Source organism: Littorina saxatilis, linkage group LG1 (assembly GCF_037325665.1).
Source record: "Littorina saxatilis isolate snail1 linkage group LG1, US_GU_Lsax_2.0, whole genome shotgun sequence".
Classification (NCBI taxonomy): Eukaryota; Metazoa; Mollusca; class Gastropoda; order Littorinimorpha; family Littorinidae; genus Littorina; species Littorina saxatilis.
In genome coordinates, this window is record NC_090245.1 from 9,188,057 (window position 1) to 9,206,214 (window position 18,158).

Sequence of the window (18,158 nt, forward strand, 5' to 3'; positions counted from 1 at the left end):
TCCCCTTAGGTACAGTTTTATAACATTATTGGCACATGTAAACAATATGAATTAATCAATGAACGCTACGAGTATGGCAGCTTTTAAAACAGAAAACTGCGGGTAAATTATTCCTTAGTTCACCGCTATTCATATATGAGAAATATAAGAACAAAGAGAAAATCAGTTCCAGGGGTAAGATTCCATCTGGCAAACAAGCAAGTACAGAAGCAAGCAAGCAAGCAATCTGACTCACACACACAGACAATATATCTTCTTCTCACAGCAAGGAATGTCTGTCCATATTTTTACACCCCCGGTATAGGGGTGTGTATAGGATTCGGTCGATGTGTTTGTTTGTTTGTTTGTTTGTGTGTTTGTGTTCGCATATAGATCTCAAGAATGAACGGACCGATCGTCACCAAACTTGGTGAACAGGTTCTATACATTCCTGAGACGGTCCTTACAAAAATTGGGACCAGTCAAACACACGGTTAGGGAGTTATTGGTGGATTAAGATTCTACAAGGACTTATAGAGGGACATATTAATGGTCAAAGGGAAATAACCTTCTCAGTTGGTGGCAGTGAGAATGGTAAGGACGGGGGTGTTTTTCCTACCTCGGAGGAATTTCTTGTTGATTATGGAACCTCTGTGCTATCAAAAACGGCAACGCAGAATTGTCATGCACTGCATCAAAGTTGATCATTTCCCACGTGTGCATTTGGTTTGCTCAAACGACAGACATATCTATAGACAGATGAATGATTATGAAGACCGGAAGAATGACAGACATATCTATAGACAGATGAATGATTATGAAGACCGGCAGAATGACAGACATATCTATAGACAGATGAATGATTATGAAGACCGGCAGAATGACAGACATATCTATAGACAGATGAATGATTATGAAGACCGGCAGAATGACAGACATATCTATAGACAGATGAATGATTATGAAGACCGGAAGAATGACAGACATATCTATAGACAGATGAATGATTATGAAGACCGGAAGAATGACAGACATATCTATAGACAGATGAATGATTATGAAGACCGGCAGAATGACAGACATATCTATAGACAGATGAATGATTATGAAGACCGGCAGAATGACAGACATATCTATAGACAGATGAATGATTATGAAGACCGGCAGAATAACAGACATATCTATAGACAGATGAATGATTATGAAGACCGGAAGAATGACAGACATATCTATAGACAGATGAATGATTATGAAGACCGGAAGAATGACAGACAAAGATAAAGACAGACAGAAAGACATGTGCCTACTTGTCACATACAAAGGGATAGAAACAGACGGAGAAACAGAGATATGAAAAAATAGAAACTGTTTTAAAGGAGATTGAACGAGAGACAATGAGCGGTGTGGGGTGAGAGGGTGTGGGTGTGTCGCGGTGAAAGGGGGGATGGGAGGGGGACAGAGAACGTATCTGCTTCTTTTCACCGTGCCTTTTAAAAAGCCTCAACCAGTTCTACACAATTACCTTTCTGTCGTTCTTTGTTTTTGTCTGTTACTGGGGTTTTTTCTGTGCTTTTTGTGACAAACCAGGACTAACCGACTGGGCCCCACATACACTTTATTTCATGAGAAAAGAAACAACCCCAACACCTCAGCTCTGTGCAAAAAAACACAACAGCCGCTCCGCCACACAAAAATGCCGATACATTCACCTCCCTCCGCTAAACGCTCAACGCAGCCATCTGCGCGCGCGGCCTCGTACGACCTTTGTGACCGGAACAGGTCAGATTTGGTGAACTCCCCTCGAGGCGTTGTAATGGCACGTGCGGCATGGCGCGCGCTGCGTTACGTCACGGCAGCAGTCTGGCAGCGTCACAGAGATTTGCTGCTGATGATGAAAAGACCGGGGCAGGCTGGCTGTGAGGGTGTGCTCGATAGCTCAGTGGTACCGTCGCGTGTGCGGTTTTTAGTTGGACACTAGTGAAGAATATGGCGGTAGACTTTGATGGGCTTAGTGCATCTGTACCAGCACAACGTGATCTATTTATTTGAATTGTTTTATTGTTGTACGCTCACATATGGTTCTTTCTCCTGCTGTTAAATGTAATTATTAGTTAACATAAGAATGACATTTTCATGTCAATCGGAATTAGAAAACAAACCTGGATAGAAGTGCAGGGTCACCGCTAGCCCACATTGAAAGCAGTAAAGTGGAAATGAGACCTGCTTTTTTTCCCCTTTGGTTTTGTCTCTGTGTGCTGAGTTTACAATGTTCATAAATATAACTGAAACATACACACACACACACACTCTCCCCTCTCTCGTATATTTGTGTTTTCAAACTGGGCCTCTAGAAATAAATAAATAAACAAACAAATCAATGTGTGACAGCCCTAGTTGACCCACAGTATAACCAATCAATCAATCAACCAGCCAATCAATCAATTAACCAATCAATCAATCCATCCATCCATCTTCTTCTTTTGCGTTCCCAAATCAATGGATCAATCAATCAATCAATCAATGTCTCTCTCCCTCTCACATTCAAAGAAATGCAGCACAAGAAGAGTCTTTATTTGTAAGCATTACATTTTATTGAAGCAAAAGCACAGAACAGCTAAAAATTGAGTACTCGTGATTACATAGCAGCAAAAACTAATAAGCGCTTCAAGACAGTTGGGACACTAAATCCTTTCATTCAACTCAATGATATAACATCGATTTAAAGGCCCAGTCCTTCCCGTGTTAACGATTGTTCTTACCATGCCAGATGTGGCCAGGGGTTTTCATGCCATAAGACAATCTCTCCATTTGGACACATACCAATAATCAACCACCTTAGTACTTTCTGTGCAGAGTATAGGATTTTATTTATGAATTAATTTTGTTTTAACTAACACTAGTGGTAATCTTCGATATTAATTCATCAAGCATCAAAATTAGTTCCTAATCTGCACAGGAAGCAGTCAGAATGGTGATCTTTGTTATGTGACCAAGTGGAGGGTTGTTCTTGTCCCATTTAAACATTTGCATTTTTGGCGGAAAGGACTGTGTTTTTAAGTTGTGTTACAGCCCGAAGAAGTCACCAGAAAACTGTCATTAAAAACATCATTTCACCCTGAAAAGACGAAGCCAATTAGAATCACAGGTTGGGGAAAATGGAAGAAATAATTATCTTCACTGTCATGATTAATCTCATCAGTTAAATGAAATCACCAAAGCAGGTGTGCTGTAATTAATAACACCATGCCAAAAAGGTGTAAAGCATCTGCAAAAATATAAGATTACACAGGAAATAATGAGTCGGAAAAAAAGAAAATATTATTGCATGTGCAGTAAACGAGGGTCTCATAGTCACCAAAACATGTTCACGTCCTAGAAGTAGTGTGTTGAGTAAAATAAACCGATATTTTTCTCCAAAGAAAATATTTTATAACAACCCTTTGAAGACAAATTTAATCATGGCAAATGTTGGGACTATGTTTAAACACTCTAGCATAAAGAGGACGGTTAATAAACAGGGAGAGGAAACAAAAAAGAGAACGGTGGGTTAGTCATTTGTCAAAATTTTTTCAGTTAGAGTTCACGAAGTATTCAAGGAGGCGGGTTTAACAAACGGAATTTCTAAATGTGAAAAATACACAGGAGTTTCTTGCGTTACTTTTGAGGCCCATCAAATCTTGAGCTGTTATTCATTGCAAATAAAACAAAAGAACAAAAAAAACAACTAAGGTTTCAAAGAATTTTCTACTTCGCAATTGAAAGTAAAAAACCTGCCAGGGCTTCGGCAGACCAAGGACACAAAACTTGATTAATTAGCGCAGCAGTAATGTTGACTCAAAGCAACTCAACATGTCCTGGTTTTCATACAGTATCATCAAGACTACGAAGCAGTAATGTTGACTCGAAGCGGCGAACAAAAGCGAAACATGTCCTGGTTTTCTGACAGTATCATATTCCATACAATATCATCGACGAGTAAATACAGCACATACAGCAACAGATCACATGCAGTTATCAGCAAGAATCTAAAAGCGATACTCTGATATAATATATGTACATGGAATGACAGGAGTCTGGACAGAATCAAGATGAAGCAAACGAGATCAAATATCACATTGTCTAAAACGATATAAACATACATGTGTACATTTGATATTTAACAAAACAGAGCTCAAAGCGTGTAAAATGAAAGCTGGAGGCGTGACAACAGTCAGAGTGATCTACAGCACGTATTACAAGGAACTAGTTATGATAATCAAATTCACATGACTGATGATCCTAGACTTCTTGTGTTCTCATTCTCATCTTACTTACTCACTGCCCGTTATGCCGCTTGGTATGTAGGGCAGCATCTCATTCTCATTTATTTATTTATATGGGAGATTTTTTAGCGCTTGACGTTCTCTAAGCGCTTTACATATTAATTTCTGCCGTGTGAGATGGAATTTTTTACACAATATATCACGCATTCACCATCACTAAGATGAATGCCTATATCTTTTGCGGTTCCAGATTCACCACATTTATTCATTTAATATATTTAAATAGGCAGACACTTTTCTGGGAAAGGCTCGTATCTAGGTACAAATACAGTAGGACTGAAAAAAGCAAAGCTGGATCCATAAGAGTTGATAATATCATTGAAGTATAAACATTAAAGCAATGCAAATAATATACACAATGCTAGTAGGAGAATTGAGTCTCACAGGCACTAAATGCAGACAGCAGTTCCGTATATCACTGGCAAAACATGCACACTTTTATTTAGACTAATGTGAAACAAGAAGAGCAAACGCTCGATCGAGTCACTTTCGCAGTTCTGAATATTATATGAGGCATCAGATGGACAGGAAGAAATTGCTATTCACAACACAATGCATACCTGAAGAATTCAAGACATACCTGTGACCTTGAAAAAGGTCAAAGGTCACCAAAGCAGACGTCAAAGTGTAGAGGTCACTGGGAGTCACGTTCACATAAAATTTGAGCCCGGTCACTTTTATAGTTTCCGAGAAAAGCCCAACGTTAAGTTGTGTGTTGCCGAACAGAAAAGGCTAGTTATCTCCCTTGTTTTTCTGATAACGTTCGTAAAAGGCTACAGATGTAAATACTTTGATGTAAAGAATAATCCTACAAAGTTTCAATCACATCCGATGAACTTTGTCAAAGATATAAAATGTCTAATTTTTCCTTTGACGCTGACCTGTGACCTTGAAAAAGGTCAAAGGTCAACGAAACCATCGTTAAAGTGTAGAGGTCATTGGAGGTCACGACTAAACAAAATATGAGCCCGATCGCTTTGATAGTTTCCGAGAAAAGTCCAACGTTAAGGTGGTGTCTACGGACGGCCGGCCGGACGGCCGGCCGGACAGACTAACACTGACCGATTACATAGAGTCACTTTTTCTCAAGTGACTCAAAAAAACCATCTGCTCAACAGAAGCCAACAAAAGTATCCTTGTAGTACCATTCCAAAGTACAGATATTTGATCGAAAATGGCAAGCCCAAACAATTAAGTTCAACATAACTTGATAAGTGTCAGAAAAACATGACAGCTTTTAACACGGCTCATATGATGTATCACAGGAAAACACAAGTGATCTAAAAAAAAAAAGGATATGGACGATAAAAGACATCATATTGAAAGCGATATACAAACACTGACAATGTAAAGTTAAACAGCAAGGAGGTTGATTTTGATCAAGACTTTTGATGCAGAGACTGATGAAATACGGGAGAGCCATCGAGTCATTCAGGAGAGCCATCGAGAGAGCCATTGAGTCATTCGGGAGAGTCATGGAGTCATTCAGGTAGATTACAGTGACGATTAACCAGCTGCAGAAAATATACAGCACAGCTAGTTGTAGATCTCGGAAATGTAACATGTAAAATACAAAATGTACAGATATTTGGGACAAGCAAACAAACAAGCAAATTCATATTTGATCTTCCACTAAACGAGGTGTGTGACGAGAAAAGGCCACAAGAGACTAGATAAAGGAAGAGTCCAGAACATAAACTGATTCAGAACAAAACACCAGCTTATAGCAGAGTAAACAGGAACATTAAACAAAACAACAAAATCAAACCGATTCACACCTATCTCATTCCAGAACCTGACCTGAATGTTTCGTGTGCCATGTCCACAGTCATCTTGGTTTACAGCAATACAGGAACTCATTTGGAAATCATAAAAAAATACACACCCCAAAACTACCCTGTACACAGCAACTCAAAAGGGTAAAAACAAAACAAAAAAACAACAACAAAAACAAAACAAGCTTGTTCACTGAGGCTATTTAGAATCTTGCAAACAAGATTTTTGGCAGCAATTCTCATGCAAAGAATCTGAATGAAGAAGTTCTACAGAGCATTAATTGTCACACTTACACAGGGCAGTGATCTCCTTTCACAACCTAACGGTAAGCCTACTTTCTAGGGGCTGGAAGCTCAGGAAAGCCCGTTCAACACTGCGATCTAGCCAAGAGTGTGCAAATATCTGCAGTGTTCTAACGCTATTAGATAATAGAAGGGAGGAGGGTGGGGTTACGTCCTCACAGGTCATTTACCTACCAATTCCCTGTTAGCAGTACACACATTTTGTTATACTTCGGGCAGATTTTTTTTAAAGGGCAATTCGTTCCACCAGTGGTCACCAGTGTGAACGGTAGCTTAAAAAAAATGGGACACTAAACGCACGCAGACTCTCAGCAGTGACCTTGCATGAGACTGTTACACAATTGGTGTGACCTTGTCTTCGAGTTCCACACGATTCTGGAACACACTTGTTATTATTTATTATTTTCTGTTTCATGAAAAAGCATGAAGTCCTGCATTGAATGACGTGGAGGTTGAATTCTAACCCGTGACTGAACTGCACGAGTTTGACACGGTTAACTAGATAGCATATATATAAATAGCGTTAAAACCAAAATCCTCTTCACATCACGTGAACGATCCGCGTAAGCACCAAATTACGTCACTACCTCGTCAGACTAACGAGTTGAAGTAATCTCATTAAGAGTTTGATAAATCTCCGATTACAGCGCTAACTTCAGTGACGCACTGTTGCGGTTAATAAAACCGTAAAGCTACTTTCTGACTAGTACCTTGTATCAAAGTTCACACATTTCAGTCGTCATCGCACGGAATTCCCCAGAGCTAGCCATGCCAACCTCGACACTAATATGCATTTAGCGTGCAAATATTCCACTAAAACTCATCAATAACCTAAATGAGTATTGATTACAATCACACCATTACAAAAAGCACCAGACTACAGAGTTCAGGAGATTGCCAGACCAGTTTGATAGGTGGAAGAGATATATCAATTACCAATTAATAGTAATTAAATGTATGATCACAAAATATATGGCAAAGAAAGGATCCCAACATTTGATAATTTGATGTAAAACAAGAAGAGCAAACGCTCGATCGAGTCACTTTCGCAGTTCTGAATATTATATGAGGCATCAGATGGACAGGAAGAAATTGCTATTCACAACACAATGCATACCTGAAGCATACCTGTGACCTTGAAAAAGGTCAAAGGTCACCAAAGCAGACGTCAAAGTGTAGAGGTCACTGGGAGTCACGTTCACATAAAATTTGAGCCCGGTCACTTTTATAGTTTCCGAGAAAAGCCCAACGTTAAGTTGTGTGTTGCCGAACAGAAAAGGCTAGTTATCTCCCTTGTTTTTCTGATAACGTTCGTAAAAGGCTACAGATGTAAATACTTTGATGTAAAGAATAATCCTACAAAGTTTCAATCACATCCGATGAACTTTGTCAAAGATATAAAATGTCTAATTTTTCCTTTGACGCTGACCTGTGACCTTGAAAAAGGTCAAAGGTCAACGAAACCATCGTTAAAGTGTAGAGGTCATTGGAGGTCACGACTAAACAAAATATGAGCCCGATCGCTTTGATAGTTTCCGAGAAAAGTCCAACGTTAAGGTGGTGTCTACGGCCGGCCGGCCGGACGGCCGGCCGGCCGGCCGGACAGACTAACACTGACCGATTACATAGAGTCACATTTTCTCAAGTGACTCAAAAAGTGTACATGCAAAAATGTGAAAGTCAAGCAGCCAGGATATTGTGTTTGAGATATACATTGGTTATGATGATGCAGAAAAGTAAAGAAAAAATAAATGTTTTGTTTGATGAACATCTTCATACAATTATTTGAAAACATTACACCGGCAAAAACCTGAAGTAATTTAACATTAATTACATGCATGAAACTAAACACTGTGAAACTGCAAAAACATAAAATGTAAAAGTAACAGCACCTTATATGTGAGACATTATATTTACTGAAAGATCACCAGGAAACAAAGTTATATTTCATGCGTTGAAATTTACAGGGCGCACTGCAAACAGACACCAGTGCATTGATTTCAAAACTGCACGTAAGAAATACTTCCGTTTGAAATTAAAAAGGAAGTTAAAACGTACAAGGACAGGTTTTGGGGTGCCACATATAAACCAGATTGCGACCTCTGTCATCCATTTGAAATCGTATTTGGAAGATGTTTATGTATGACTAAATCAAGGGCTCAATGACGAGTAATATTTTTATTTTACACAGCTAAATATTTCAATGTCATCTACCTCATCGCATGCCATGTTCAGAAACCCCACACCAAAAGACAATAAATAACTTTCTCTTGGTACTCCTTTCTCTGTCCTTTCTCGATCTTGCGACTTTCTAGGGCCTTACAGTTTCAAGTAGCAGTTTGTTTGTTTGCTTAACGCCCAGCCGACCACGAAGGGCCATATCAGGGCGGTGCTGCTTTGACATTTAACGTGCGCCACACACAAGACAGAAGTCGCAGCACAGGCTTCATGTCTCACCCAGTCACATTATTCTGACACCGGACCAACAAGTCCTAGCACTAACCCCATAATGCCAGACGCCAGGCGGAGCAGCCACTAGATTGCCAATTTTAAAGTCTAAGGTATGACCCGGCCGGGGTTCGAACCCAAGACCTCCCGATCACGGGGCGGACGCCTTACGGCACTAGGCCACCGTGCCGGTTTCAAGTAGCAGAAGCTTTCACAGTTTTCTGTTTGATAAGTTCTTTGGCCATAACTGAAAGGAAAAACAGCACTTTAAGATACCATCGTGAAAACGTCCACTGTACCGACCCGCCTTCAGTTTACTCTCTATAACTGAGCACCAACGTTGGTTAACGCTACTGACGATTTACACGTACCTAGTGATTCTACAATTCAGTCCAGGTGATCAGTCTGTAATATATCGCTTCTTGTCCATTTTGCAGTCTTTCCCCCAAGAACTGGATTACATCGCCATACTTCTATACTACATACTAGTTACATCCAGAGCCAACTAGTATACCGGCTCCCGTTTCTATATATAAGTTGATACATAGTCTACTCACAGTATTCTGCGATTGTACTTCTAACACTAGTGGACTTATTTTAAAATCTGTGAAAATGATATGAACTACATAAAACCTCTTCTGCTGGAAAAGGTATGAACTAATATTTGTATTTATATATGGTATGAATAACTCATGTACTAAAGAAGGTAGTGTGACCTTCAACTAATAAAAGTTCTGTGATTTTAACATCGGTGGAAATGGTATGGACGAAAACCTCTTCTTCTAGAAAAAGTGTGACGTAATATTTCTATTTGTAGACATGACAGAAATAACCCACCTTTACTTACAAAACTCATGTAACCTTCAACCAGTACTTGAGGAAACAGTATAAACTGACATGCGAAAAGAGGTGTGACCTAAAACCGTAGAATTACTACAGTATTAGGAATGGAAGCCTATACTAATGCCAGCAATGTGACCTAGAACTTCTACTCGTATATATCTGATACACACTAAAACCTCTATTTTAGGAGGTTGCATGGATACTACCCTTTATTTGAGGAATATCATGTGAACGTATAACCAACACTAAGGGAGGCAGTTCGTCACCGGCAAGTTTCAATTGTGTAATGTTCTGATACCCTCCCTATAGATCGACCACTCCACGATGCTTTCTGATGTCTCTACCTCCTCAGCTTGATAACATCGTGCACCATCTCTCTCTCTGTCTCTCCGACGATCCTCTCATCCTCTTGAGTGACCACCTGAGAGACTTCGTTCTTCACACTCCACAGAGGCTGCTTGGTGGCAGAGGCAGTAGTAGGTATACATCTTGGATTAGCAAAACAAAGACCAGAGTTGTTGGTATGATTTGAGTACAATCAAGAATGAAAGTCTGTGTCATGTGATGCTGGCTGCAGAGTGGGTGAGTTTGTGGTAGAGCTTGGGGTTGAACCTGAGAAGGTAGAGACTCATCTTGCCCAGTGGTCGATCACACTCGCTCACACCTGCACACACACAAACATAACACAGACCGTGTGACACGCTGACCAGGGCATTTTCTGTTATTGGACAAACAAAACAATGAATAATTAAATGAATGAATAGACTTTCAGAAGAAACGATTGACTGGTTGGCTTCCCAGTGAACTGACAAACGGATACACAAACACATGAATGATTGAACAAAACGAACGAACGAACGAACGAACGAACGAAGAACGAACGAACAAACGAACGAACGAACGAACGAACGACCGAACGAATGAATGAATGGATGAATAAATGGATGGTTGATGAATGAATGAATGAATGAAAGAATGAAAGTGTAACTAATTGATTGATCGAAAAAAGACAAAAATATCGATTAGTTGGGAATGCATAATTAAGCTGACGAGAACACATGTATGATGAAAGCGATCGAGTAACAGAATACACTTAATGTTACTTTGTTCATCGACATACCTAATATAGCAAGCACATGACAAAGATAACTCAACATTATAGTTATGCATGTAGCGAGATCATCACACACAAGCAGTGAAGAGTCACGTGCGCGTGAAATTGATAAACACACCTTAAAATAACGATGAAACTGCCTAAAGAAGATGCACAGAAATTCTATCTTGTACCTTAAAGCTCTTCTATGGAACATGCCATCTTTATATCAACAGTGCAACAACATGTTATCTGCAGCATGCTCCATTTTTGCAAAATTTAGTTGAGTTAAGCACCCACCGAAACAGACATGCATTAGAAACGTGACATTTTTGTAATGTCGAGTACACAATCGCTCTGTGTATGTGTGGGATCAGATATTGAAGGCGAGAAATGACAGTACAGCGGTTACTGAAGCAGAACTTTCTTTCTTTATTTGGTGTTTAACGTCGTTTTCAACCACGAAGGTTATATCGCGACGGGGAAAGGGGGGAGATGGGATAGAGCCACTTGTCAATTGCTTCTTGTTCACAAAAGCACTAATCAAAAATTTGCTCCAGGGGCTTGCAACGTAGTACAATATATTACCTTACTGGGAGAATGCAAGTTTCCAGTACAAAGGACTTAACATTTCTTACATACTGCTTGACTAAAATCTTTACAAAAATTGACTATATTCTATACAAGAAACACTTAACAAGGGTAAAAAGAGAAACAGAATCCGTCAGTCGCCTCTTACGACATGCTGGGGGTTACTGAAGCAGAACGAAGCCCAAGATTTATATAAGGTTATGTGCAAAAGAGTACGAACATAATTATGCAATAAAAATGTTGACAAAAAGCAACACCAGAAGCAGGAGCAAAATCAGATAATGGCATTCCACCACCACCATGAGGTGGGGTGACATGTACCTTCACTGGTGTGCCCTTGTTACCATGACGTTTCCTAAATTACAGAGAGATACAAAGAGATACATTAACATAAATTCACTTATTAGTTAAAACACTGAATGGTTTTGTGAATGAATGCACAGGGAAAGCTGTATTGCAAACATATTGCAGAAAGAGGACAGAAATCGTGCAGAAATAAAGTCCTTCCTTTTTTGGAACAGAGCCTCGCTCAAACCAAAGCCGAGCCTATACGAACACCATACAGTACACACAAGCGCATGCGCAGAGTACATAAAGATGGGCAGGCGTAGCGCACAGGAAAGAGAGAGAGAGAGAGAGAGAGAGAGAGAGAGAGAGAGAGAGAGAGAAGAGAGGAGGGGGGAGAAGGGCGGGGGCTTGATACAAAGCTAAAGCTATCTACAAAACTCGAAAAAGTCCTTCACATCCATACTCCAGTAAGAGCACAAAGAAGAAAAACAGCCAATACACTAAGAGATAGGATGGGCGAAAAGGGGCGGCTGAAAAGGAAAGAATGGAAAATGATTCCCCTTTAAGACGGATATCCCAGGTTCAGAGAGGTCCAGAAATCGTTTTTGCAGACTGACATTTTTCCAATTTCAATCTTCAGCTAATTAGGCCCGGTCCCTGATAAGTAATGCAACCGTCATTGGGGTCATAATTAAGGGCAGGCGAGAGGCCGGCAGGGGAAGTAATAAGCTGTCAGGCAGAGTGATGGCCCCGCATTGATTGGGCGACAGCAGATTGAAAGTTTTCCAGCAATTAGCCGCAATTTAATTGTCTGCCCAATACCGCCCCCTGCTCCTCCTCCTCTACTCCGGCCCCTCTTGCAGTCGCCTCTCAGCCTCCGCTGGCTTTCTCTGCGGTCCACTCTCTGGGACCGCTGGCTTTCCCGACCATCGTCCGACATTCCACCACTGTCGCCTCTCCAAAACACGGGTGTCCTTTCTCTTGCCCTTCTCGGAGACTGCTGGCTTTCCCAGCCATGGTCCACACTGAATACCTCAACAAGCACCCTCTCAGCTGATGCTGGCTTACCCAGCCTTGCCATGTTGCCGTGAAGAAAGGGATGTTTTGGAGAGATGATGGATATTGTTGTGGTGGTGAAACTTGTTGAAGGGGAACAGACGAAGACAGGTGGAGGAGTAAGGCCGTACAAGGGCTCAAAGCCTCTCAAACTACGGATACTCTGGTACTTAGCACGGAGGTTTTGCAAGAAGTGGGGGTTGCGTTGTAATCATTAACGTCCAGTCAACCTATTGGGCCAACAGGAGGGGGGAAAGTAAAGGGGAGAGTGTGGATGTGGGGCGTTTGTTGGCCAGTACAGTGGAAGTGGAAAGACTGACTACTATGCTATCACGTCATTTGAGACCCAAATCAGTCACATATTGTTTTGAGATAAGGTAGTCAGGTTGACGGTTAATAGAGATGTACAACATTAATGGTCCCAAGCTGTCAAACTTATGAAATCCGGTAATGGTGAACTTTTGTATTAAGTACTAAAATGTGATGTTTACCACAGAAGAAAATAATTGGGATATGCAGACCCGGGGGTAGTTCGTCATAGATCTTACAGCAATGCCAAGAGAGGGAGCAGCTTCTGGAACTACTGATTGAAAACGTTTGTGAACAAACATTCAAAAGATCAAATTCACAGTTTGGTAACTTAAATTAGTGCCTGAAACATGCATACAAAGTAATAACAATTGCCTACACTGAGAAATAAAAAAGGTACGTTTATGGAACGTTTATTTATAGACAAAAATAAACATTCATATGAACTTCGATCAGATTCGAACCAATTCCGATTTCTGCTTAAATTCAGGCTTTCAGAAATAACTTCAAGCATCTGTGTGATTGGTTTGGGCATGGGGGTTGTTTTTCAGTCACAGAGGACATTATTCTCTTTACTTATTCTTTCAGAAATCGTCCCAGTGTCTTGACAGAAACGCATGAGAAACCTGCGTCTAGCATTTGCATGACAACGCCGGCTATTCATCTCCGCGGTAAAAGTATACCGACATGGCAAGTGGCCAAATAGACAATGAAAACGAATCAATCATAAAACTAGCATAGAGAAATTGTGCAATGCTGTCTTCGTTTCTGCATTAAGGAAGCCTGTACAAGATGTACGGCTTACTCTTCTGAATATGAATGCCTGGCTCTCTCTCTAAATTGCGTGCTTTATACCGGATGAATGCCATTTACTGGAGGATGATAGCTATCAGGAATACTGGAACATGTTAAACACACACACACGCGCACGCACGCACGCATGCAAACGCACACACACACAAACGCACTCACACGCACACAGCCTACACACACACACACATGCATGCACGAACGCACGCACGCACCAACACACACACGCACAGATACACACGCCGCCACCCACCGAAAAAAGTTGAGTGGAATTAGTTGCCACGAAAAAGGGGGCTTCTTAAAGGCTTATAGTCGGGAGGAAAACGAGGTTTTGTTTTATGCAACAGTCTTTGGAGGAGCGCGTCTGCTGCAAATTATGCAAGGGACGGGGCAATTTGTGGACGCAGCCACGCCTGCCTAGGTTTATCTAACTTGCCTATTAGTCGCAGACGTGCGGCATAATAGATGTATGATGTGAAAATAAAACACTCTTTCTCTCCCTGCTCTTGAGTGTAGTTGGAGGGTGGAGGTCTTTGGGGAGAAGAAGGGGCGGAGGGTGCTGAACAAAAATCGATATTAGTATCTCATGCTCCAACTTTTTCTCACTTTTTATCTCAGTCTCACCCTTCTTAACCCCCCACCCCTCTCTCGTTCTCTCTTACCCCCTCTCCTACTCTCTATTTCTCTCCCTCTTTCTGCCTACTCTGGAACTATGGGACGGGACGAAATTAACTTTCCTTCCATTCATTTGCTGTCACGTTGACAAGGGAAAAAATGGCGAACTGCTTTAACTAGCTCAGTTAAGGATTGCGAGGGCAGATTGGGAGATGAGAGTTGGGGTGGGGGGGGGGGGGGGGGGCTGTAAGAAAAGGACAAGATAACTACAAGAGGGGACACGGAGACACAAACAAGCCAAAACGGGCACATACGAGGATAGGGTGAATAGAAATGGAAGCGTGTCTACAAGATCTTCAGTACTGAATAGTGCTTGAGATGAGAGAGACCATAATAATGACATGCAATTAAAATACCCCCACCACCACCACAGCAATAATATAATATATTATACAATAATAACCGATAACAGAAGTTTCCAACACCACAGACTTACACTTTACAGACACCACCATCCAGACCCAGAAACAAAACGTGCAGAGAAGAGGTCAAGAAAGGGGCAAAGATGAAACAGTCGGATGAAAAGAACAGAAACAGAATGGGAACATCATTTGAGAAGGACACAGACTAAACGTTCTACCAGAGTAAACGATTTGAAAACTAGCTACAAAATGCAGTGCAACAAAGACAAAGACAAAAACAATCTGCATTCAAACCTAAAGGGGGATTGGAAAGGGGGATTGGAAAGGGGGATTGGAAAGGGGAAGAGGAGAAGGGAGACCAGCAAGCGGAATAAACAATTACAAAATACACAGCTACAAACAGGAGTGCAAAAAATGTCAAGACCAAAAAAAGTCGTCCAAATCCCCCCCCCCCCCTATTCCCCCCTCACCCTTCGACAAATACAAGAAAACAAGAAAAAGAAAAAATATGACGAAGAAAAGAACAGAAAAAGGAAAAGGAAAGGGTAGAAGAAGCAGAAAAGAAGATCATTACAGTGTCCTCTCCTTGTTTCAGACTGCGCTCCCCCCTACAAAACAGCGTCATTAGCGGGCCGTTGAAGCCTGTTGCACGGTCGTTGCGAGCAGAGGTTTCATTAACCACAAGACTAGAGAAAAAAGAGGTTTGCCAATTCCCAGGACATCCGATCAACCCCTATCCACCCCCCCCCCCCCCCCGATTCCTCCCAATCTCTCCCTCCCCTCCTCCCTTTTCCTAAATTTCATCCTCCTGTGCGGACTGATGGTCAGATCAATAAGTGGAAGCGCAGATAATGGCGAGGGGAATTAGGTTACCGACACAAAACACTACGCACCATACAACCTTCCATCCCAGCTCTCTCTCTCTCTTTCTGCCCCCCCCCCCCCCAATACAAAATAAGACTAGTGCGCTCTCTCTCTCGCTCTATCTCTTTCGCCCCCCCCCCCCCCCTTCCTCCCGTTTGCACACCAAAAACCAAAATACGACTAGCCCTCGTCAACAACAGGCACCAGTGTATTTAACATTTCTTACACAAGTCCTGGCTAGATATACACCGAGACAGATTAATACTTGTGCCGTTTTTCTTTTCCACACTTTCTCTTTTTCTTCTTCGTCTTTTATGTGTGTGTGCGTGTGTTGGTTTGAAAAAAAAAAGAGGTTGAAACTTTCTGGAGTTTGTTACAATATTTTTGATGTATTCCTTGTCTGTTTGGGGGTTTCATCTTACTAGAAGGTGGAAACAGTGTAGCTGTGCCAAAAAAAAAAAAAAAAAAAAAAAAAAATCAATCCACTTAACTTGGAACTTTGGAAGTGATTTTTCAACAACCAAAAATAAAAAATGGTTTACCCATCTGACTAGTAATTAGAAAAAAATCAACAAAAAATAAAAGCCGATGTTGAGGTTTAGTTCTCGTGTGTCCTTCAATCAATGACGTCACAAGGTTGTGACAAGAATCGAACAACACTTAAAGTTACTGTACCATCCTGCCCGTGTCAACGATCGTCTACACCCCCTTTATTTTTGTCAAATATGTAGATCTGCACGGATTTTTTTATTTTTTATTTTATTTTATTTTACTGGATACGAGCATCCTTCCACTTTGAAACATAGTAAAAATCAATAGCCTGACTGCTGTCTATATGCATACATGTGCAGAATGAGCTTTTTGGAATTGTTTTTGGATTTTGTGTGTGTGTGTGTGTGCTGAAATTATTTCACGGATTGACATTGGTGTCTGTTACAAAATAAATTCAGCACAACATCCCCCCTCCCCCCCCCCCCCCCCCCTGCACAGATAACTGTCGGGCTGTTGATAATAGTATGTGTCCAAGTGGAAGAATATGCTGCCCTTCCCCAATCAAACGTCCGGACAGAGGGGTGTTAGTTAGCATGCTCGTTTACACGGGAAATTCACGCTTAGCAATGATAACCTTTCCATTCACGTCCTAATTTTGACATGGTTTTCCTTCAGTTAATGTGACCTTTGAACGAAAACGGATGCCGAACGAAGGAGAAACGTCATCAGGACTAGACTAAGCTTGTCTCCTCCGAAGTAATTAAAGTGTACCATACAGATTAATCCACAACGCTGAAGTCGTCAGAAAATAGTAATGTGCGATTTTCGTAACTCTGGCTATCACTACTAAGAACAAAACATATCGATAATAAAATCAGAGAGGAGTTTATGTCTTTTTTTCAACATTCTTTACCACAAATATAGGTCTTCACGTGCCACACCCTCCTTTAAGCCTTAGAAATTGTCTAATCAAATTAACGTTTTAGACACGGCTTCAAATGCCAGCTATGCTCAAAGAGAATGGTTTGGTTCCGCAGACAATACAGCAACTGGAAGAGAACAGGATGCAGAGAATACAACAAAAAGCAAACAACGTGAGGAGCATCTATACATATAAATAAAAGAGAGTGTCTGTCTGTGTGTGTGTGTGTGTGTGTGTCTGTCTGTCTGTGGTCGCCATACCTCAGAGATGGCAAAAGATAAGCACAAGATATTTTGCATGCAAAACAAAAAAACAACAACAAACAAACAAACAGACAAACAAACAAGAACAGCGCTATAAAAGAATGTTTTATTATTATTATTATTATTATTATTATTATTAAGAACGCGAACCGCAACACCATGTGCAGCAAAATAGATACAAAACATAAATCGGAGTACTGAAACGGCAAGATCAACGAAGATTAGCCACAGCCAAGAACCACAACCGTGCAGACATCAAGCAGACAGACGCTTTGGTTAGTTTCATGCCACACAACGACAATACACTACACGAAAGAGATCGCTGTGATTAGTAATAATCGGCTAAGTTGCACTACGTAGAGCAAAGGAAGAGTACTTGACGTTAATAGCAAGATACAGCGATGAAGTTGCATGCAAGTGAAGGTTGGATCATGTTACCTCTTTGGGACCCTATAAAAGTGTCAAAGGCGACAAACCTGCAAACAGATCAAAGGTTAAACGTCACTCAAACATCATCAGCAAAACATCAACGAAAGTGAACGACAAAATGTCAACGGCTTGTAAAACAGTTGCATTTTGCAGAATATCGTTTGTGTAAGATGAATTGCTGCATAAAAACCACTCAGGCAAAGAAAAGAAGATGATACAAGTCAAAGTGACAAAGGTCAGAATCAAATATAAATGACAAAAACAAAACCATGAGCTTGAACAGAAGTTTAACACCCACGCAGCAGCACGTGAGCAGAAACAAATAGAGACAGAC

The 18,158-nt window shown here is 40.9% G+C and overlaps 1 long non-coding RNA gene across 1 annotated transcript; it reads right to left on the minus strand.

Moving 5' to 3' along the window:
• Positions 1 to 2,547: 2,547 nt before the first annotated feature.
• On the minus strand, positions 2,548 to 17,873 carry LOC138960992 (uncharacterized). The gene is made up of 2 exons (XR_011454113.1): positions 17,834 to 17,873; positions 2,548 to 10,334 (listed from the first exon to the last, which is right to left on the minus strand). It is a non-coding gene; the product is annotated as an uncharacterized lncRNA (long non-coding RNA).
• Positions 17,874 to 18,158: the final 285 nt, after the last annotated feature.